The following is a 23,191-nucleotide window of genomic DNA, read 5'->3' as shown; positions in this document are numbered from 1 at the left end:
GACATGGGTTCGAGCCCTGGTCCGGGAAGATCCCACATGCCGCAGACCAGCTAAGCCCGTGCACCACAACTACTGAGCCTGGACTCTAGAGCCCACGAGCCACAACTACTGAGCCCGTGTGCCACAACTACTGAAGCCCAAGCGCCTAGAGCCCATGCTCTGCAACAAGAGAAGCCACTGCAATGAGAAGCCTGTGCACCGCAACGAAGAGCAGCCCCCGCTTGCCGCAACTAGAGAAAGACCACGTGCAGCAACGAAGACCCAACGCAGCCAAAAATAAATAAATTTATTAAAAAAAAAAAAAAGTAAGCTGTCCAAAACCACAGCCAGGAAGTGGGAGAGGTCAGGATTTGAATATTCATAACTACTATGTTATATGTGATTAAGTATTAAACAATAAAATAATGTAGCACAGCTCTTATTAATTAAAAAAGGGACACAGCCATTCAATAAAACAGTAACCAAATCAATATTCAAAATACACAGGTATCAAAAGAAAGAAATATGAAGCCCAAAGTGCCAAGCTAAAATGAGATTTTTTTTTTAATTGGAGTATAATTGCTTTACAATGTTACATTAGTTTCTGCTGCACAACGAAGTGAATCAGCTGTATGTATGTCCCTCCCACCCCCACCGCCATCCCACCCACCTAGGTTGACACAGAGCACTGAGCCGAGCTTTTTAAACACAAATGGAGCTGAATTTGTAGTTAACATTCATTTGCCAGAAGGTAGGAAGTATCCTCATCAACAATAACAATTTTCAGAGGAATGTGGCGTAGATCTACTGAGGTTATGGAATGCAAACACTTTTAAAGCACGAGTTTTCTCGATCTTGTCTATGTTTTAGCATACCTAAAACAGAAAACAACAATTTCTGGAGCTTAAGCCACAACTGAATCCACAGTGCCCTCTGGTGGCTGTAAGGTATCCATTCATTCTCCTCACAAGATAACCGTGGAGCAGAGAATAAGACTTTCTTTACTACACAGTTCTCTGCAGTAATCCACTTCCCAAGCAGAATAATTACTCAACCATAACAGTTATTTTCAAATCCTAGACTATAAATAAATTTGGTCACTTCTATATGTCACTGAGAATATGCTTCAACTACCAAACACTCATTTAGTCCTATAAAGAAAAGAATCTGATTAAAGTTGATCATTTCTACCTTATCCAAATAAAATCTATTCCTTTTAGCCACTCTTCCACATTAAGTCAATTCTAATTAGCTATTTAACGTCAAGCAAATAACTTCACTTCTCTGGGCTTCAACTTTCCCTAGAATAAAAGGATATAAAAATAGTTCCCAGGGTTCTTCTTAGAATTTAAAGAGATAAATAACTGAATGTGAAAATCAATTAACACAGTTAACTCCTAATAACTACCAGGCAGTTTTTGCCTATACCTCAAGATTTCAGTAAGTTTCTAATTCATTTTTAAGCTTCCTTGTGATACTCCATCATTGTTATGGACCGAATGCTTGTGTCTCCACTCAAATTCATGATGAAATCCTGGCCTCCAACGAGATGGTAGTAGGAGGTGGGGCCTCTGAGCGGTGATTAAGTCAGGAAGGTGGAGCCCTCATGAGTGGGATTAGTGACCATTTTGTAAAAGACACCAAGAGAGCTGCTTTCCCCCGCCACCATGTGAGGACACAGCAAGATGGCAGCCTGTCTATGAACCAGGAACAAGCCCTCACCAGACAACCTGATCTGCAGGAGCCTTGATCATGGACTTGCCAGTCTCCAGAACTCTGAGAAATGAATGTTTGTTGTCTATGGTACTTTTGTTACACTAGCCCAAATGGACTGAGACAATCACCATAAATTATAAATGCTTTCAGCTTTATAATATTTTGATTCAGTGAGAATCAACATAATGCTTGATGTTCTCATGAAAAAACAAAGAAAAGGTAGTTAAAAAATAAAATGTTGACATTCATAACAATAAAGTATCAGTAGTTGCTGAGAAAAGCTTATGAACTTTCAAAGAAAATCACAAAGAAAGCATTTCAAAGTGATTCAAGAAAAACATTCATCACTTTCTCATTAATAAGCCCCAGAGCTTTCTAGGTACCGTAAGAGGTACAAAGAAAGCTAAGGTGAATTATTCTCTACTCTAGAGGAAAGGGTATTATTCAACATGTGTTAATGACACTTGTAATAGTTCTGAGGCAGTATGACAAATTAAAAATTTTAAGAATAAAATTTCTTGGGAATTCCCTGGTAGTCCAGTGGTTAGGACTTGGCACTTTCACTGCGGTGGCCCAGGTTCAATCCCTGGTAAGGGAACTAAGATCCCGCAAGCCACAGAGCATGGCCACAAAAAAAAGAAAGAAAAGAATAAAATTTCTTAATAAAATGGGAAAGATGGATTTATAAATATATTTATCAAACCAAAAGATATCATCCAGCTTAATGGGAAATATTAAAATACTACCATTAAAGTCAAGGTTAAGGTAAGGATATTCTTTATTATTACTACACAGCACTGCTCTGGAAGTACCGTCCAATGTAATAATATGAAAAAGGAAGATATAACAATTTGTAATAAGGAAAATTATCATTATATGCAAATTGTATTAGCCTTTACCTCAAAAGACTCAAAAAATTTACCTGAAAAACTACTACAGTGGGCTTCCCTGGTGGCGCAGTGGTTGAGAATCTGCCTGCCAATGCAGGGGACACGGGTTCGAGCCCTGGTCTGGGAAGATCCCACATGCCGTGGAGCAACTAGGCCCGTGAGCCACAACTACTGAGCCTGCGCGTCTGGAGCCTGTGCCCCGCAACAAGAGAGGCCGCGACAGTGAAAGGCCCGCACACCGCGATGAAGAGTGGTGCCCGCTTGCCGCAACTAGAGAAAGCCCTCGCACAGAAACGAAGACCCAACACAGCCAAAAAAAGAATAAATAAATAAATAAATTTAAATTAAAAAACAAAAACAAAAAACTACTACAGTGTGATACAGACATACCTCAGAGATACTGTGGGTTCAGTTCCAGACCACCACAAGAAAGCAAATATCGCAGTAAAGTGAGTCACATGCATTTTTTGGTTTCCCAGTGCATATAAAAGTTATGTTTACACTATACTGTTGTCTATTAAGTGTGCAACAGCATTATGTCAAACACAAGTACATACCTTAATTTTAAAATGCTGTTAGAAAAATGACACCGATAGACTTGCTCAATACACCTTCAATTTTTAACAAAAAACTTTCAATTTGTAATAAAATGCAATATCTGAGAAGTGCAATGAAACACGGTATGCCTGTCATTTAGTCAAGTGATGGGTATAAACTTAATATGTAGAAATTAATATTAAATTAATTGGATGGTCAACTGGAGACAGAGATAAAATTTTGCTTCCATCAAAAGACCAACTAAATAAGGAGATTTAAAAAAAAAAAGACAAACCCACAAGAACAAGGAGAACAAGGGATAACAGCACCAAAACTTTGGAAGAGGGAAAGCAAAGGAGCATGACTCATTGTAACCAACTCAGCACACCTCAAAAACCCACAGTAAAGAAAGTTTTGAAATGACCGGATAACAAATGAAGTTAAACTTATAGTCAACATTCACTTGTCATAAAGTAGGAAGTATCCTGATCAACATAATTTTTAGAAGAATAAGGCAACAGGTCCTCACAGGTCCTTAAAAACAGATGAAGACAGATGTCACCCAAAATGGCAGCGTCAGAAGTTCTGGGTATGGGTCCCTTTACCCAAGTAACTAATGAGCTGGACAGAGGGATTGGAAGCAACCTCTTGGATCTCTGCACCTGACTGGACACTAAGCACCAGGGGAGTGTGTGACGAAGAGGCTGCTGCTCACTGTTAAGTGGGCGAGCGTCCCCCATTCCTCTAACCCCGCTCGGCCAAGGGGACAGCACCTGCAGTCCTCCGGGGTCTGGCTGAACACAGGACTGGCGGTCAGGGACTTCCAACAAAATCTGGGATTGTGGCTTGGGCTCCTCTTGGTCTCAGCCCTCTGGGCAGCAGAAGCATTCCCAGTAGCATCTCTCAGATTAAATGAAACACAACCCTGTATAACGTTCTTTTTCTTTTCTTCCAGACATTTATGTAAACTTTTTGTCAGGTCACTAGCTCACCACAGGGGTGATGCAACAGTAACTTCAAGGACACAAGCAACAGGAAATTCACACTCTGCAAAAAAATGTTTAAAAAGTCAAAAATAAACAGCTCCATCCCCAAGGAAATATCAGCAATCTAAGGAGAATGGGAGAATCAGATACCCAGAGCTATAATACTCTCAGAATGGTATAAACACACAAAGAAACAGAAAAGTACACCCTATTCACAGGAATAAAAGAATTAGAAACCATCCCTGAGGAATCCCAAATACTGGAGTAACTAGCCAAAAACACTAAATCAGGACTTCCCTGGTGGCCCAGTGGCTAAGACTCTGCGCTCCCAATGAAGGGGGCCCGAGTTCGATCCCTGGTCAGGGAACTAGATCCCGTACGCCACAACTAAAAGAGCCCACATGCTGCAATTAAGACCTCACACAGCCAAATAAATAAATACATATTTAAAAAAAAAAACATTAAATCAACTACCTTAAATATGCTCAATGCGCTAACAGAGAGCATGGACAAAGAATTAAAGGAAATCCAAAAACAAGGTATGGACAAAATGAAAACATAAACAAACAGATACAAATCATAAAAAGTAACCAAACAGGGACTTGCCTAGCGGTCCACTGGTTAAGATTCCATGCTTCCAGGGCTTCCCTGGTGGCACAGTGGTTAAGAATCCGCCTGCCAATGCAAAGGACACGGGTTCGAGCCCTGGTCCGGGAAGATCCCACATGCCGCGGAGCAACTAAGCCTGTGCACCACAACTACTGAGCCTGTGCTCTAGAGCCCATGAGCCACAACTACTGAGCCCACGTGCCACAGCTACTGAAGCCCACGTGCCTAGAGCCCATGATCCACAAGAGAAGCCACCACAATGAGAAGCCTGCACACCACAACGAAGACCCAACACAGCCATAAATAAATAAATAAATTTATATTTAAAAAAAAAAAAAAAAGATTCCGCACTTCCAATGCAGCGGGCACGGGTTCAATCCCTGGTTGGGGAACTGAGATCCCGCAAGCCATGTGGCACGGCCAAAAAAAAAAAAAAAAGTAACCAAACAGCTGAAGAGGGTGTGGACAAAAGTGAACCCTCCTGCACTGTTGGTGGGAATGTAGATTGGTGCAGCCACTGTGAAGAACAGTATGGAGGTTCCTTAGAAAACTAAAAACAGAACTACCATATGATCCAGCAATACCACTCCTGGGCACACATCTGGAAAAGATAAAACTCTAAGTCAAAAAGATACGTGCACCTCAATGTTCATAGCAGCACTATTTACAATAGCCAAAACATGGAAGCAACCTAAGTGTCCATCGACAGGTGAATGGATAAAGAAGATGTGGCACATACGTGCAATGGAATATTACTCAGCGAGAAGAAAGAATGAAATAATGCCATTTGTAACAACATGGATGGACCCAGAGATTATCATACTAAGTGAGGGAAGTCAAACAGAGAAAAACAAATATCACTTGGTATCACTTACTTGTGGAATCTAAAAAAATGATACAAATGAACTTATTTACAAAACAGAAACAGACGCATAGACAGAGAAAATAAACTTATGGTTACCAAAAGGGAAATGGGGGAGGGGGATAAATTAGGAGTTTCAGATTAACAGATACATGCTACTTTTATATATAAAATAGATAAACACTACTTTTATAATAAATACACACTACTTTTATACATAAAATAGATAAATAAGGACCCACTGTACAGCACAGGGAACTCTACTCAATATCTTGTAATAACCTATAATGGAGAAGAATATGAAAAAGAATATATATATGTATAACTGAATCACTTTGCTGTATATACCTGAAACTAACACAACATTGTAAATCAACTATACTTCAATTAAAAAAAAAAAAAAGTAGCCAAACAGAAATTCTGGAGATGAAAAATATAATAGCAGAAATGAAAAACTCACTGGAGGGGATCAATAGCAGATCTGAGCAAGCAGAAGAAAAAATCAGTAAACTGAAAGGCAGAAAAATTAAAATTATCCAGTCTGAGGAGAAGGAAAAAAAGAATGAAGAAAAATGAACAGAGCCTGAGGGATCTGTGAAACACCACCATGTGCACCAACACATGTAACATAAAAAGAGAAAAAAAAGGACAAAAAATATATTTGAAGACACAATGGCTGTAAACTTCCCAAATATGATGAAGATGAATATACACACCCAAGAAGCTCAACAAACTTCAAGCCAGATAAGCTCAAAGATAGCCACACCAAGACAGGTAATAATCAAACTGTGGACCCGACAGTAAAAGAGAATTTTGAAACTAAGAGAACAAACTTCAAGCCAGATAAGCTCAAAGATAGCCACACCAAAACAGGTAATAATCAAATTGTGGACCCGACAGTAAAAGAGAATTTTGAAACTAAGAGAGAAGTGACTCATCATATGCAATGGATTCTCAAAAAGATTTGGATCATCAGTATATTTCTCATCCAAAACCATGGAAGCCAAAAGCTATGGCATGACATTTAAAAAGGTGAACAACAACAAAACAATCTGTCAACCAAGAATTCTATATCCAACAAAAAAACTCCTCCAAAATTAAGGAGAAATTAAGACATTTCCAGATAAACAAAGGGGAATTTATTACCAGCAGACCTACCCAACATGAAATGCTAAAGGGAATCCTTCAGGCAAAAATAAAAACACACTAGAGAGTAAATTGAAACCGTAAGAAATAAAGAACACAAATGAATATATAAATATATATATAAAGTAAATATAGAAAATCAATAGAAAGCCAGTATTAATGTACTTTCAGTTTATAACTACTTTTTTCCCTATGATCTAAAAGGCAAATGCATAAAACAATAATTATCAATATATGTTAATGAGGGACTTCTCTGGTGGCACAGTGGTTAAGAATCCATCTGCCAATGCAGGGGACACGGGTTCGAGCCCTGGTCCAGGAAGACCCCACGTGCCACAGAGCAACTAGGCCCGTGCGCCACAACTACTGAAGCCCACTCGCTCTAGGGCCCACGTGCCACAACTACTGAGCCCGCATGCTGCAACTACTGAAGCCTGCGCACCTAGAGCCCGTACTCTGCAACGAGAGGCCACCGCAATGAGAAGCCCGCGCACCACAATGAAGAGTAGCCCCTGCTCAACGCAACTAGAGAAAGCCAGTGCGCAGCAACAAAGACCCAACACAGCCAAACAAATAAAATTTAAAAATAACTTATTTTTTTTTAAAAATGTAAAAGGATCAAAATGATACAGTATCTTTTCTAATCACAATGGAATGGAACGAGAAATAACAGAAGCACAAATGAAAAATCACAAAATAGGTAGAAATTAACACACTTAAACAACCAATGGGCCAAAGAAGAAATCACTAGGGAAAGTGAAGAAATACTTTGAAACAAAAAACAAAAACACAACATATCAAAACTTAAGGGATGCAATGAAAGCTGTGCTCAGCAGAAAACTTATTGCTATTAATGCCTACATTAAAAAGATCTCAAATCAATAAACAAACTTTACACCTTAAGAAACCAGAAAAAGAGCAAACTAAAGGTAGCAGAAAGAATGCAGTAATAAAGATGAGTACACAGATAAACAAAACAGAAAGCAGAAAAATAGAGAAAAAAATAAGTGGTTCCTTGAAAAAATTAACAAATCTTTAGCTAGACTGACAAGGAAACAAAATCTCAAATTATTAAAACCAGAAACAAACAGAATTCCCTGGGGGCCCAGTGGTTAGGACTTGGCACTTTCACTGGTCGGGGAACTAAGATCCCACAAGCCATGCAGTGCGGCCAAAAAAAAAAAAAAGAAAGAAAGCAATTGATATGTGAATAGCAGACCAAAAATAAAAAAGTTAAAAAAACAATCAGAAATGAAAATAAGATAGCACTACTGATTTTACAGAAATGAGTAAGAGAACATTATGAGCAATTACATGCCAACAAACTGGATAACCAAGACAAAATGGACAAATTCCTAATACAAACTACCAAAACTGACTCAAGAAGAAATACAAATTCTGAATAGAATTATAACATGCACAGAGATTGAATCAGTAATCAAAAATCTCCCAACAAAGAAATCAGGACCAGAGGGGTTCACAGGTGAATTCTACCAAACACTTAAAGAAGAATTAACACTGATCCTTCTCAAATTCTTCCCAATGATGCTATGCTCAACATCATCGGTCATTAGGGAAATGCAAATCAAAACCAGGAAACATGTCACATCCATTAGGATGCCTACTATCAAAACAAACAAACAAAAAGTAACACGTATTATTGAAGAGAAACTGGTTGGTTGGTTGGTTGGTTGGTTGGTTGGTTGAAGAAACTTGATCCCTTGTGCACTGCTGATGGGAATGTAAAAAGGTGCAGCAGCTATAGAAAACAGCATGGAGGTTACTCAAGAAATTAAAAATTGAATTACCATAAGATTCAGCAATCCCACTCTGGGTATACTATATCCAAAATAACTAAAATCAAGATCTCGAAGAGATACTTGCATGTTTATGTTCACAGCAGCATTATTCATAATAGCCAAAAGGTAGATGCAACCAAAAGTTCCACGAGCAGATGAATGTACACACAAAATGTGGTATATACGTACAATGGAACATTATTCAGCATTAAAAAGAAAGGAAACCCTGTTATATGCTACAGCAAGGATGTGCCTTGAGATCACTATGCTAAGTGAAAAAGGATAAACACTGTATGATCACACATAAAGGATATAATGTACCTCAAGAAGTCAAAAATCATACAAATAGAAAGTAGGATGGTGCTGAGGAGTAAACGGGGAATTGTTTAATCGTTATAGAGTTTCGGCTTTTCAAGATGAAAAAGTTCTGGAGATCTGCTGCACAATAATGTGAATATACTTAGCACTACTGATCTATACAACTTAAAAATGGCCAAGATGATAAATTTTATGGTATGTGTTTTTTTTTTTTTTTACCACAGTTAAAAGTAAAAATTAAAAAAAAAAACAAAATGAGATACCACTTCACAGCAATGAAGATGGATTTTTTGTTTTAATTTGGCTGTGCCATGCGGCATGTGTGATCTTAGTTCCTCGACAAGGGATCAAACCCATACCCCCTATGGTGGAAGCATGAAGTCTTAACCACTGGACCACCAGGAAGTCCCTGAATGTTTTGTTTTGTTTTAATAAATTTATTTATTTATTTATTTATTGGCTGTGTTGGGTCTTTGCTGCTGTGTGCAGGCTTTCTCTAGTTGCGGCAAGCGGGTGCTACTCTTCGTTGCGGTGCGTGGGCTTCTCCTTGTGGTGGCTTCTCTTGTTGCGGAGTATGGGCTCTAGGTGCACCTGTTTCAGTAGTTGTGGCACGTGGGCTCAGTAGTTGTGGCACGTGGGCTCTAGAGTGCAGGCTCAGGAGTTGTGGCGCACGGGCTTAGCTGCTCCACGGCATGTGGGATCTCCTGGACCAGGTCTCGAACCCATGTCCCCTGCACTGGCAGGCAGATTCTTAACCACTGCGCCATCAGGGAGGCCCTGGATGTTATTTTTTTAAAAAGGAAAATAACAAGTCCTGGAGAGACATACAAAAATTAGTTATATGTAGAATTAACATGTGAGCAGTCAATTCCACGTCTAGATTTATTTATATACATATATACAAAAGGACTGAAAGCCGGGACTCAAATGGATACTTGCATACCAATGTTCACAGCAGTCTTATTCGCAATGACCAAAAGGTAGAATGAGCCCAAGGGTCCATCAACAAATGAATGGATAAACAAAATGTAGGCATACAATGGAATATTATTCAGTCCTAAAAAGGAAAGAAATTCTGATATATGCCACAACATAGATGAACCTTGAAAACATGCTAGGTGAAATAAGCCAGGCACAAAATGGCAAACATTTAAAGATTCTACTTATTTAAGGTACCTACAATAGGCAATTTCATAGAGACAGAGGTAGAAGAGAGGTCACTAGGAGCTGTGGTAAAGAGGCACCGGGCATTATGTTTAATGAGTATGGCACTTCTGTTTGGGAATGATGAAAAGGCTCTGGAAATTAACAGTGGTGACTTTTAAAAAACACTTATGAATATACTTAATACCACTGAACTATACATTTAAAAAAGGTAAAAACGGGGCTTCCCTGGTGGCACAGTGGTTGAGAGTCTGCCTGCCAATGCAGGGGACACGGGTTCGAGCCCTGGTCTGGGAAGATCCCATATGCCGCGGGGCGACTGGGCCCGTGAGCCACAATTACTGAGCCTGCGCGTCTGGAGCCTGTGCTCCGCAACAGGAGAGGCCGCAATAGTGAGAGGCCCGCACACTGCGATGAGGAGTGGCCCCCGCTCGCCGCAACTAGAGAAAGCCCTCGCACAGAAACGAAGACCCAACACAGCCATAAATAAATAAATTAATTTTTAAAAAAAAGAGTCTCTTATTCTACCTTTAAAAAAAAAAAGAAAGGTAAAAACGGTAAATTTTATGTTAATACATTTTACCAGAATTTTTTCTGAAAAAAAAAAAAAATAGAAGACACCTCTATGGGGGGAAAAAATACCAAACATACAACAATGATTAACTACAAAGGAAATATTTGCAACTCATATCCTAAAAAAATGAAGACAAAGAGGTCCTACAATCAATGAGATGAACCAACAACCAGTGAGAATAAAGGACCAAAAAAAAGTGAACAGAGTTCACAAGAAAAGAAAATACAGATGTCTCTTAAATATATGAAATATTTAAGAGAAATCCAAGTTAAAACTCTAAAGGGCCACCAATTTTCTCCTAACACACTGACAAAAATCAAAAGGTTTAACTGTGTACCCTCATAGTGTAAATCAGTGTAAACTGGTACAACTTCTACTGACAGCAACTCAAAAAAGTATTTCTTTGACCAAGCAATCCCACTTCTAGACATTCTTCCTACAGATATATCATCTCATGTTTTAAAGAACAAAATGTAGAAGGACATTCATTGTAAAGTTAAAAGACTGAAACACCCTAAATGTCTCTCAATAGACAACTGATAAAATGAATGACAATAAAGACAAACAGTGAAATATTAGGCAGCCTTGGAAACAACTGAGGCAGCTCTCAACATACTTCCACACTAACATGGAACCACCTCTCCCATAAAATAAATGCAAGCAAGGCACCTAACAACAGATAAACACACGCACCGTGAGCACGCACACACATGCACAGAATAACTCTAGATAAACGGCCAAGAAAACGACAACAGTGGTTTGCTTCTAAGGAAGAGAACCATGTGGATGGAGCGGGGGGAGTCTTCCTTTTTTTTTTTTTTACCTTTTTTACCTTTCTACCCTTTTTACCTTTTAAATTTGGTACCATATGTATCTATTCTGGTATTTAGTTAGGATTTCATTGAATTTAGAGATATTTGAAGACAAAAGTATTATTATTTTTACATTATTGAAGTCTTCCCATCCAGATATATGTAAATCTGTCCATTCTGGTTTTCTCGTATGTCCTACTGTATTATTTTACAATTTCCTTCATAAAAGTCTTGCATATTCATTATAATTGTTCCTATTTCTTGCAATAGTGAAATGGATTTTTCCCATTACATTATAAAATGTTTACATAGCAAAGAAGCACCATAAATAAGGTATAAAAATATACAAAATATATATATTATACGTTATATATAATATATAATGTGTATATATAATATACTTGCAATCGATATAACAAGAACTGATATCCATACTTTAGAAAGAACATAAATTAAATTGACAAAACTTTAACTATTTGAGAACATCCAGTGTTGTCAAGAATGTAGAGAAACTAGTAGAAAGGGTAGTCAGTACTGTGGTCCAGTGGAAGGCAATTAGGCAGTACCTATAAAAACATGTAATACGCACATACTGACTCAGTAATTCCTATTCTCCAGAATCTCCCCCAGAGAAAACACACATGAACCCAAAGAAACTACTACACGTATATTTCATGCAGCATTTTATATATAACAAAAAATTCCAAATAGACTAAATGTCTACCAACAGAATAGCTAAACTGTTAAATCCATGTCATGAAGTGTATCACACAACAGTTTAAAAAGACCTTTACGTACTAACTCAGAAAAATGTCTAAGACATACCACTAAGTGAAAAAGCAAGTTGCAGAAAGATACATATACATGTTTTTAAAATGCACGTATAAATTTACTTTATTACTCTTACAGGTACATGTTAGTATATGCACAAAAAGGATTTATAGTAATACACACTAAACTGATGCTACCACTAACCTCTGGGGAGTGAGCAAAGGGGACAGGGGTCAATGATAGATGAACACAGATTATGACCTCATGCTGCTTACCATCTAGCCATGAAATCATTTTATAACATATCTTTATCAGAGATCCACAACAATGCTACTCTGGCTTTAGAAGCTGACAGGAATCATTTAATTAACATACTAAAAATCCATTCAAGGGCTATGACAGCGTCTAAACAAAAATCCCTTTTGATCTAGTAAATTAATTAATTAATTAATTGATTCAGGTTAGCTCTAGGGCACAGAATTTCTGGGGTAAGGAATAATCTCTTCTTTCCCATAGGACCAAACTTTAACTGCAATGTACTTTCAAGTAATTTTAACTTTCTTTGGGGATCTCATCCACTCCCATGATTTTAAATAATACCTCAATGTCCCAGAGTCCTTAATTTATCTCAATCAAGATGTTTCAAAGCCCCAAACTGCCTACTCCCTACATCTAGTTATTCAAGCATGCTCTTTCACTCTTTATCTGCCCCTCCTCCAGTCTCTGCCATTTGGGGATGTTATGCGTCTAGCTACTCATACCAGAAGTCTGGAGGCCTTTATTTCTTCTCCTTTCTTCACCTACAGCCATGCCATCCCCAATTCCTATCCTACTTCCAAAATAAATCTTGAAACTGTCCACTTTTAACCATCTCTTCTGACACTCCTCTAGCCCTAGAAATTCATCACCATTTTTCTGCTGGATTACTGACGTCACCTACTATATTCCCCAAACTATCTAAAGATCTTTTTAAAAATTAAATCAGACTACATCAATTGCTTCTTCCGTGGCTTTCCAGTCTACTTCCTATATAAGACTCCTGCCTGATCTGACCCCGCCTTCAGGGCAGGCTCAGTTTCAGCACCGCTCTTCCCACCTTGCTCATTAAGCTTCTGCTGAACTAATGCTACCACATTACCCTCTATCATATACAACTGAGATTTGTGACCTGCTCTAATACACTGATCAGTAGAATTCAAACATTAATCAGCTGAAGACTTTGGCAACATAAGGACAGGGAAGCAATTATCGAAAATGTTGACTGTTGATAACAATATATATGCAAAATTATTAGTATGATGAGCAGGAAAAAATCATCATGGGATTATGGGGGAACTTACACTTTCTATGTCACATACTTCTTTATTATTTGATTGTAAGGGCACATTTTATCTTTATAACCAAAATATTAAGAACTGTCTTTTCTGATATGCATACAACTACTCATTTCTGTAGGTCACCGATTATGCTTCATTGCTTACAGTTATTCATTTACATGACTGTCTCCATAATCTGAACACTGAGAATCTACCTTAAAAAAATCACATATTATGCATTTCCTAATTGATTTCTTCTTTTTAAGGGTTTTAAAGCCCAGGCTTAGTTTATAAGTTTGTTATTTTGTTTCACATGCCAGCAAGAATCCCTGAAGATTTTGGAAAGTGAGTGATGTGATCAGACTGGGCTTTAGGGAAAATTAATCTGGCTGTAGACTGGAGAAAGAAACAGGATGAATGTGCCTTGTAAATATAACTCCCACTTTCTAACAAAATGGACTAAGGTCAAAGTACAAAACAAAACAGGAGAGGGCTAAGTACCTTAGGAAATAAGGATACATAAAGGTCTCTATATTTGAATCTAATGAGGGGACGTGAAGGAGATCATCAGAAGTATAAGATAATGTTAAGTTCAAAGTCCCAGAAGTCAACAGTTTCAAGGAATATAATAAATTTCAAATCTTACAGAATTAAGACAAAAAAAAGAGGCACCTAAGATTTGAAAATTAAGTCACTAGTGACCTCAAAACAGCAGATTTGGTATAGTGTTGAGAGTGCAAATCAGTGCGTTTCTTTGGAAAAGTACAGGAAAAGGAAGTTTGGGAAAGGTGCAGAGATTCTGGAGGAGACAGCATGTTAGCACACTTAAAAGACTAATGAAGGAGCCGTCAGAGAGAGAAGGCTGTGAACAGGAACGTAATTCCTTCTATCGCATGAGCATTCACTGAGTTTACCGTCCCAGTGGTGGCAACAAATTCATGATGTTTGCTCTATATAAATAGGGAAGAACTGTAGCTGCTGTTAACTGAGCACCTACTATTGGCCAATCACATACTCTGTATTATTTTTAACCGACCTCACAGCAATCTCAAGAAAGCAGACAGTACTATACTTACTTGTCGTATGAGTAAATTAAGGCTTAGAGGTTAAATGACTTACCAGAGACCACAAATTGGTAAATGGTGGAGCAAAAATGGTTTTTAACGGTTTCACTGAGGAATAATTTATATAAAATAAAATTTATTTTAAGTGAAATTTGATAATTTTCAGCAAATTTTTTCCATGATCTCATCAAATTCAAAAGTTTAATAAAATCTGGATACGCCTCATATAAATACAGCAAAATCAGACTTACAACATAGGATGCTTTTCCAGATACTGTGTGGTAATTTTTTTTTTTTTTAATGCAAAAGAAAGTTAGGAAAGGCAAATGAACACTTAAGTCCAAGAGGAAGATAGGATGAAAACAGCTGGGCAAGGACATCAAGGATGGAAAACGTGATTATACAAATGAAGACAACAAGGAATAGTGGCAGTCAGGAGCTTGTGTCATGGAAGAAAAAGACCAACTTCAACACAAGCTTTGATGAGCAACTAAAACTGTTTGCAGATATAGAATGTAATGACTTCCTGGAAACAGGACTTCACAGTATTAAAACAGACATACAAAAATAAACATAGAAAGTGAGACAATATTCATAGTAATGAAAGTTGTAATGCTAAAACAAGTTTAATTTTAAAGCGACAAATTTATATAACTAATTAAAACAAGAGCAAATTTTTCATTACTTCAAAACAAACAAACAGGACTTCCCTGGTGGTGCAGTGGTTAAGAATCGCCTGCCAATGTAGGGGACACGGGTTCAATCCTGGTCCAGCGGATGAACTAAGCCCGGGAGCCACAACTACTGAGCCCGCGTGACACAACTACTGAAGCCCACGCGCCTACAGCCCGTGCTCTGCAGTGAAGAGTAGCCCCCACTCATCCCAACTATAGAAAATCTGCATGCAGCAACGAGGACCCAGCGCAGACAGAAATTAATTAATTAATTATTTAAAAAAATAATTTAAGGAAAAAAACAAACATACAAACATGAACATACGAGAATTCAGATACCATGTGAGGGCCAGAAATAATCAAAATAAACTAAAATAATTAAAATAAAACAAGCTTCAAAGAAAAAAATACCAATAGAAATCTAAAACAAAAAGACAAAATAAAAATTTCATTTAACCTAAATTTTTACTTCCACTCTAATATTTCTTTACTTCCACAGAACTGGAAACAAAATTCACTAATCTGATAATCATTGGGGTCACCCCAAATGAGCACTAGCACCAAAGAAACTGCTAGCCAACATTAACAGAACACATCTTTTATGACTACTTGATATATAATAGATGGTATACGATACCCAATTTGTTGAATAAGTGATTTCCACAGTGCCCTGATTACCCTGAACTATTCTCAGTCTAGTCCAGCTCAATAGTCCAAGAAACATCACTCTTCCTAGGCAAAAGATATACCTCTTTGAAACGAATGATTATGAAACTGTTCCAGTATTACAAAGTTTCTTTAATGTTTTTAAGTTACAAAACCATAATTTCAGATTAAATTCTTACAATTAATAAAGGAATCTAGGCTACTACAGAAAAAGTAACATATACATGGCATTGCTATAAAGTAAAACAACTGAATAATTTGTTTCATTGTATTAGTCATATTTTATAAACTTTCTTCTGTCTGAAACCTCTAACTGTGCATCACAATTTTACTTAAAATATTTACTTAAAAAGTATTTTTCTTTTTTTGGCCGTGCTGCGCAGCATGCGGGATCTTACCCCCATCAGGAATCATACCCACGGCCCCTGCAGTTGAAGCACGGAGTCTTAACCACTAGACCGCCAGGGAAGTCCTAAGTATTTTTCTTATCCAATCAAAATGTATAGTTAGAAAAAAAAATGTTTATTGCAAGAACTATAACAGATCCTTCCCAAAAATTTTAATGAGGTTGCAACAATTAATCCTATTCCTAGAAAATTTATCTTAAATCACAATTTAATATCAGAATCACACTAAAATATTTAATAATTTAAGGATAAAATACTTTAAATTCACAAAAACAAATCTGCCCTTCAAATTCACTAGGAACATAGAGAGAAAAATATCTAGAACCCTCTGGAGAAGAGAAATCTGACCCTTGGCAGCCTATTGATATTAAAGAGAATGGCTGAAATTCTCTAACAATAATTTGGTAACTCTTGAAGAAAGATAAAAACAAGATCACATTAATAACACAAATATGTGAAAGTTTGGTTGTTTTTTTTTAAAGCCAGGACTATCAAATATTTATCCTAATATCCAAAGTTTACTCTTAAATCATTTCTTGATGTAGTAAACATTAACACTTATGGGACATTGATCAAATCAGTAAAAATAAAACCCCCAACAGTCATATCCTTCTTTCAAATTAAAGACCCCAAATTCTTCTTAAATTTTATTACTTGTAATTTTCAATGGACTGCTATGAAGTTAAAAATAAAATAGAACTAAGAACAAATCCCAAACTAGTCATGTGAGCAAGCAGTTTAGCAAACCTCTCTACACATTTTAACTCTAGACTTTTCAATAGTTCACAAAAATTTATTCTGCAGTTACAAAGTGCTTCAAGTGTTGTGCAAAACTTGATCCAAAAAAATTAATACATTTTAAAATATGCAATAAAACAACAGATATGGTCAAATGTGTTGTAATCCAACTTTTAACACTTCAAGATGACCAACTTATCTTGTTACTAAGTGTTTAGTGCTGGCCTTCATAATTCTCTTCTCATTACTATTTTAATAACAGAAACCTAAGATTACAAAAGTGACTTGTTTAAAAAACAGATTACAGATATAAAAATTTGCAATTCCAACTATGTAAAACAATTTTCTTGCTGGTAAACAACCAAAATAAAAAATAAAAAACTACAGTTGTTACCCAGAGCCCCATAGTTCAAAATTTCTGATTTATCTAAAAGCAACTTTTCTCAGTGACAACTTTATGGTTCTTCCATATTGCAGTTGTCCATAAAAACTCTGAGATTTCATTAGCTTAAAAGTCCTGTTCAATTCTAAAATCCCAATTCTATGCTCTGACAGGAACAGAAATAAATTAACCAACTGAAATGAAAAAATGGAAAATGCATGGAATCAACACAATCTCTCTGTGTACTTGTTTCCTAACTTAAAATGCCCTACATAAAATACTGTTAGATAATCCAACCGGAGAAAGCACTTGGGTTTAAGCTCATCTTGCATTGCCTAAAAAAAACACATGCAAGTTGAATATGCCGAAGTCCTCTTATAGTAAGTGTTATTCAGTAAAATAATACATGTGTGAATAATATTGTTAATGGGGCACACAGACATGAATGCCTAGAAAAAGATATAAAATTTCTAATTATACCACACCTTTTGACAACAAAGATAGAGCTCCGGCATTCATACACATTCTTTCCATCACAGTAATAACACAGCATCTGACTAAAGGTGAAGATTTCATTTTGTCTCAAATGCATTGTTTAGGCACTTTTGTACCTCAAACAAGGGCAACATACAATAAAACTTTTAAGGATATGAACACTGTTGTACAAAGATGGTATGTCAAGCTCCATATCCACACAAAAGTCTGAAACATTCATTGTCAGCATCTGTGTGACATCTGAGTGATTCAGAGATGTCCCACCACATGAGGTACAAAACTCCAGCCCAGGGCTTCCCTGGTGGCGCAGTGGTTGAGAGTCTGCCTGCCAATGCAGAGGACACGGGTTCGAGCCCTGGTCTGGGAAGATCCCACATGCCGCGGAGCAGCTGGGCCCGTGAGCCACAATTACTGAGCCTGCGCGTCTGGAGCCTGTGCTCCGCAACAAGAGAGGCCGCGATAGTGAGAGGCCCACGCACCGCGATGAAGAGTGGCCCCCGCTTGCCACAACTGAAGAAAGCCCTCGCACAGAAACGAAGACCCAACACAGCCATAAATAAATAAATAAATACTTAAAAACAAAACAAAACAAAACTCCAGCCCATGAGATTATATAAGCAGAACATGGAAAAGCAGAGACCACTCTCTCTTTCCCTCAACTGTTTAAAAAGGACAATGGGAGGAATACATACTATTAAGGATGCATTAAAGAAAGGTACCATAAATATGTGAAGTATTTTTAAATGTCAAAATACTTTTAAGTACATCTAAAAGCACCTAACTCACATTAAGTGTGCAATAAATTTAAGTATAATAAAGAACTTTGATTTAATCAATGTCAATTTAAAATTGTCAGCTTATCTTCATCTTATTGTCTGGCACATTAAAGCACCATTAGTTGGTGTTTTTAAGTAAAAGAATTTTTAATTCTGAGCTAAATCATTAAGGAAAACAAGAACTACATCCCTTCAAAAACTGGGGGGGTCAGGGGGTAGCAGTTGAAAATCCATGTATAGGGAATTCCCTGGCAGTCCAGTAGTTAGGACTCCAAGCTTCCACTGCACGGGGCACAGGTTTGATCCCTCATGCACGAAAAGAGGAAGGAAGGAGGGAGGGAGGGAGGGAGGAAGGGAGGAAGGGAGGAAGGGAGGAAGGGAGGAAGGGAGGAAGGAAGGAAGGAAGGGAGAAGAAAATCCATGTATAACTTATAGATGGTCCTTCCTTTTACTGAGTTCCTCCATATCCACAGATCCAACTGCCTACAGATAGTGTAGTACTATTGAAAAAAATCCAGGTATAAGTGGACCAACAATTCAAACCCATGTAGTTCAAGGATCAACTGTATTAGAAAGAACCATGGTTTTCATTAGTATACATGTGTTGACATTACAGGAAAGTCCTGATTATACATTTTGTATGTCCTCATCTCCGAATGTTTACTTAACCAACCAATCGACCTTCCCCCATCAACGTCACAAATAAGAACAAAGGAAAAAATTTCAGAAAGGTAAATCTTTTGTGAAAATATGGGGTGATAAAATAAGCAATGCCCATCTAGTTGAAAGATCTAATCCTTGATCCACTATATCTGAATGATCTAATGCCTGAAAAGAGCTTTAAACTCATTACAGAAGTTAGAGTCATTAAAGTTACAGTATTTAGGAAACAATTATAGATACTAAATTGCACAGACACACTGAAAAAAGAGAATATATTATTTCTGATTCAAACAGACCCTGTTAGTTTTAAGGCAGTCAAATAATCTAATTGATAACTGTGGTACTACTATTTTTTTAAAAGGTACTCAGTAAGAGTCAAACATTTTGTATTTGTTTACCCACTGTTCTCCATGAAAACAATATACGCTGAGAAAATTGTAACCTTCAATTTTTTTCAGTTTCAATTTCTAAATTTGTAAAACAAGCATATTATATACTTTAAAACAGGACAACACATGGACTTCCCTGGCAGTCCAGTGGTTAGGACTCCAAGCTGCCAATGCAGGGGGCGTGGGTTCAACCCCTGGTGGGGGAACTAAGATCCCACATTCCACCCCCCGCCCCTTCGTGGCCAAAAAATAAAACAAAATAAAATAAATAAAAAACTTAAAAATAAAATAGGACAACACAGTTGCTGAACTTAGGCCTGTAATCAAACTGGTTAAGTTCAAATCCTTGCTTTACCAAATACTACTACCTGGGTATTTGCCTATGCCTCTGTTTCCTCCTCTACGAATTAGGAATAAAAACACTAGGTTTTCATGAGGATTAAATTACTTAATACATGTTAAAAATTAGTCTGGACATGTGTTGATAATTATAGACTGTAAATGATAGGTACAAAGAGGTTCAATATACTATTCTCACTCATAAATTTGAAAGTTCTCATAGTTAACTTTTTAAAAAAACTTAGCTTACTATTGTGCTGGCATACAATAAGGGCTCAATGCATGCTATTTTTATTACCCTGCAGGCTATTTGCCAAGAGTAAAGGAAATAATACATGAAAGTGCCCGGCACCTGCCTAAAGTAGTGTTCGTTTCATACAAGTTGCCATCCTCACATCATCCTTCACAATCAGTATGCAATCAGTATGTTCATCATCAATTATTTTTTGACCCATTTGGGACTTAATATTTAAGCACGAGCTACTATACTCATGACTCACCTCTGACAGAGATGTGCAAGTTACAATACCAATTGTCAGGAGGCTCCAGAGATACAATTTGTCTAGAATGCTAAAATTCACTGATATTTTGTAACTAATTTCAATTGACGGAAAATGACTCGTTATGTTTACCTTAGTGTCTCGCACATTCCAAGACTATCTTAAAACCAACAAATTGAAAGCAATAAACGATAACCCTCAGATAACACGTTCAAGAACAACTTGAAGACTAAGTTGAAGACTAAGCATCACAAAATATGGGGGACTAAGAGTAACCAGAGCAGCGGACTGGTCTCACCAGCACACTAGCTGGTAAACTAAGAGAACTGGAGGAGTGGACCTCATGCCCTTTCCTAAGCAAACACATCAAAGACATCTACCAACTCATGAACCCCAAGAGTCAAAATTTGTGTTTTACGTCGTACACACAGAGTGAAATCCGTCTTTCTGTTCCTCCAACCCCTTCAATCAATTCTCCATTGTAAAGGAAGAGAAAGTGTTAAAGATGGTTGCACACCGAGCATCAGAAGCGCAACAACTTCACTTCCCGCCCTGGAACTCTAGAGGGCGCCAGCAATATGCCCTCCTTCCCCCACCCCTCCTCCCGGGTAACGTGAGCAGCTGCAGGAGCCCGTCGTCTGGTTGCTGAGGTTGGTATTGCAGCAGGAGAGATGTCTGCAGCGGTGCAAACAGCAGCGCCCACTCCCAGCTGCCTCACCAGCCATTACCCAGGCTGCGCCCCGGGGGCAGCTGCCACCCAGGGGAAAGCTCCTCCCCCTCAAAACAACGGAGACGCTCCGGCCCTACAACCTGACAACGTCCTCAAGAGCCTCAAATGAGGGGCAAAAGACTCACAATGGGGGTGTTTTCCTCCTCACGTTCTGCCAGAGATGCACCAGGTAGAGATGAAGGCAACTCCTGGTCCTGGGTAAGAGGAAAAATGAAAAATGGATCAAGAACACCTAACCAGGTGGGAGAACCAAGCCCCTTCCACCAGGAGGAGACAGAGAAGGGAATAAGAGGTCAAGGAGGTTCGGACCTTCGATTATTGCTCCCCAGCCCGTGACCAACAACCCCCTCCTACGTAAAGTAGAGCGAAACGGCGTAAAATTTTTATTTGGGACCAAAACCCACGTGAAAGGCAAACCCTGGAGGGAGGAGGCGGAGGGCAGCAGGCCTGCTCCGGGAGGGGGAGGGGGAAGGGCGAGCGCAGCCTCGACGCCAGCGGGGAATCCTATCCCCCGAATCGGCCCACCCAGCGCCGTCCCCATCGCGCCCGCATCCACTCAGGGGCGGGGGGCGGCTCGCGTCACCGCGGGGCGGAAACCCCCCGCATTTGCCCCGAGCTCCTGCCCCGGGCCCGAGACTTGCCCCCCCGCAGTCGGCGACCGGCAGCGCTGCCTCCCCGTCCGCCATTAGAGACCCGGCCAAACAATACGTGCGGAGCCGAGCCGCGCGCGCGCCGGGGCCGGGGCGGCAGAGGAGGGGACCGGCGCGGGGGGCCCGCGCCCTCGCCGCCAAACTTGGGGACCTCGCGCCGCCGCCGAGAGGGTGCGAGCGCGGCCCCGATCACCCACGGAGGCGCCCCTCCCCCACCCCGCCCCACCCCCACCCCCCCGCGACCCCCGCCGCCGGCCCCCGCCCCGGGCGGCCCCGAGCGACCCCCGCCGCCGGCGGCCGCCTCACCCGGCCCTCGCGGCCGCGCCCGCACTCCCGCAGCCCGCGGGCCGCCCGCCAAGGCGCCTGGGACATCAGCGGAGCCGCCGGCAGCCCGAGGCCCCGACGCGGTAGCGGCGACGGCGGCCGCGCCGCGGGGCGCTTGTCCCGGGTCGGTGGGAGGCTCCGGAGGCCGCCCTCACCCATCTCCGCCTCCCGGCGCCTCCGCCTCCGCCTCCGCCTCCGGAGGCTGCGCCGCTCCCGGCCACCCCCACTGTCGGCGGCCCTGGGCTGGAGACTCGGCGGGGACAAGCCTCACCCGGTTCTGGCTGCGGCTCCGCGGAACGAACCTCCCCGCCCCCGGCCCCCCCCCCTTCGGCAACACGCGCAACTCCGCTCGGTCCAGTCCCGGCTTTAGCGCTGTGAGGAGGCGGAGGCTGTGGCCGCGGCGGCGCGGCCCGGCCCGGCAAGCCCCGCCCCCCACGCCCTCACTGGCTGCCGGGGAGGGCGGGCCAGGGGCCTCGGGCACGCCCATTGGCTGCGTCCGCCTTCCTTCAGGACCCCCCTCGAGGGGGTGGTCCGACGCCCTGTCCTTCAGGCGCAGGCCACACCCCTGCACCTCCATTCCACCCCCCCCTTCCCCGCCCCCACTCCGGCCCGGCCCGTCAGGGTCGGGCCGCTGACTCTTGTGATCGCCGCACCCGCCTCGGCTCGGCCCGGCCCCTGGGGGCCGAGAGCTATCGGGGCCGGGCGGCCCGAGGGCCTGAGCCGGGCCGCCTGACCCTGCAGCGGCCGCGAGCGACGCCGCCCGAGGAGCACCGCGGCCTCGATGCCCCCGCGCCCTCCCTGTCCAGTGTCTGGGAGCCCCGTGAGGGCCGAGCGGGCAGGGGCTGCGGCGACGCGGGCGGGAGCCGGGGGCCGGGAGGCCGGCAGCAGGGGGGCCCGCGCGCTCCGAAGGCTGGA

At 40.5% G+C, this 23,191-nt stretch overlaps 1 protein-coding gene across 14 annotated transcripts in view; it reads right to left on the bottom strand.

The window, feature by feature from the left end:
• The window catches only part of LOC309615385 (zinc finger MYM-type protein 2), a 110,115-nt gene extending 87,528 nt beyond the window's left edge, over positions 1-22,587 (bottom strand). For 6 of the 14 annotated variants that reach the window (XR_014236789.1, XR_014236790.1, XR_014236791.1 and 3 more), the window contains exons 1-2: positions 22,432-22,576; positions 21,428-21,496 (exon numbers count right to left, since the gene is read on the bottom strand). The gene's annotated coding sequence lies outside the window, so the exon portion shown is untranslated. Of the gene's footprint in view, positions 1-21,427; positions 21,497-21,943; positions 22,141-22,258; positions 22,324-22,431 lie in introns of those variants that run through there. The other 8 variants (XR_014236787.1, XM_082364893.1, XM_082364894.1 and 5 more) reach the window with 5 other exon arrangements.
• Between the last annotated feature and the right edge of the window lie 604 nt (positions 22,588-23,191).

Source organism: Balaenoptera borealis (genome assembly GCF_965194805.1).
Source record: "Balaenoptera borealis genome assembly, chromosome: 18".
NCBI classification, from domain to species: domain Eukaryota; kingdom Metazoa; phylum Chordata; class Mammalia; order Artiodactyla; family Balaenopteridae; genus Balaenoptera; species Balaenoptera borealis.
Note: the sequence above shows the minus strand (reverse complement) of the source record. Positions and strands in the feature narration are given on the sequence as shown.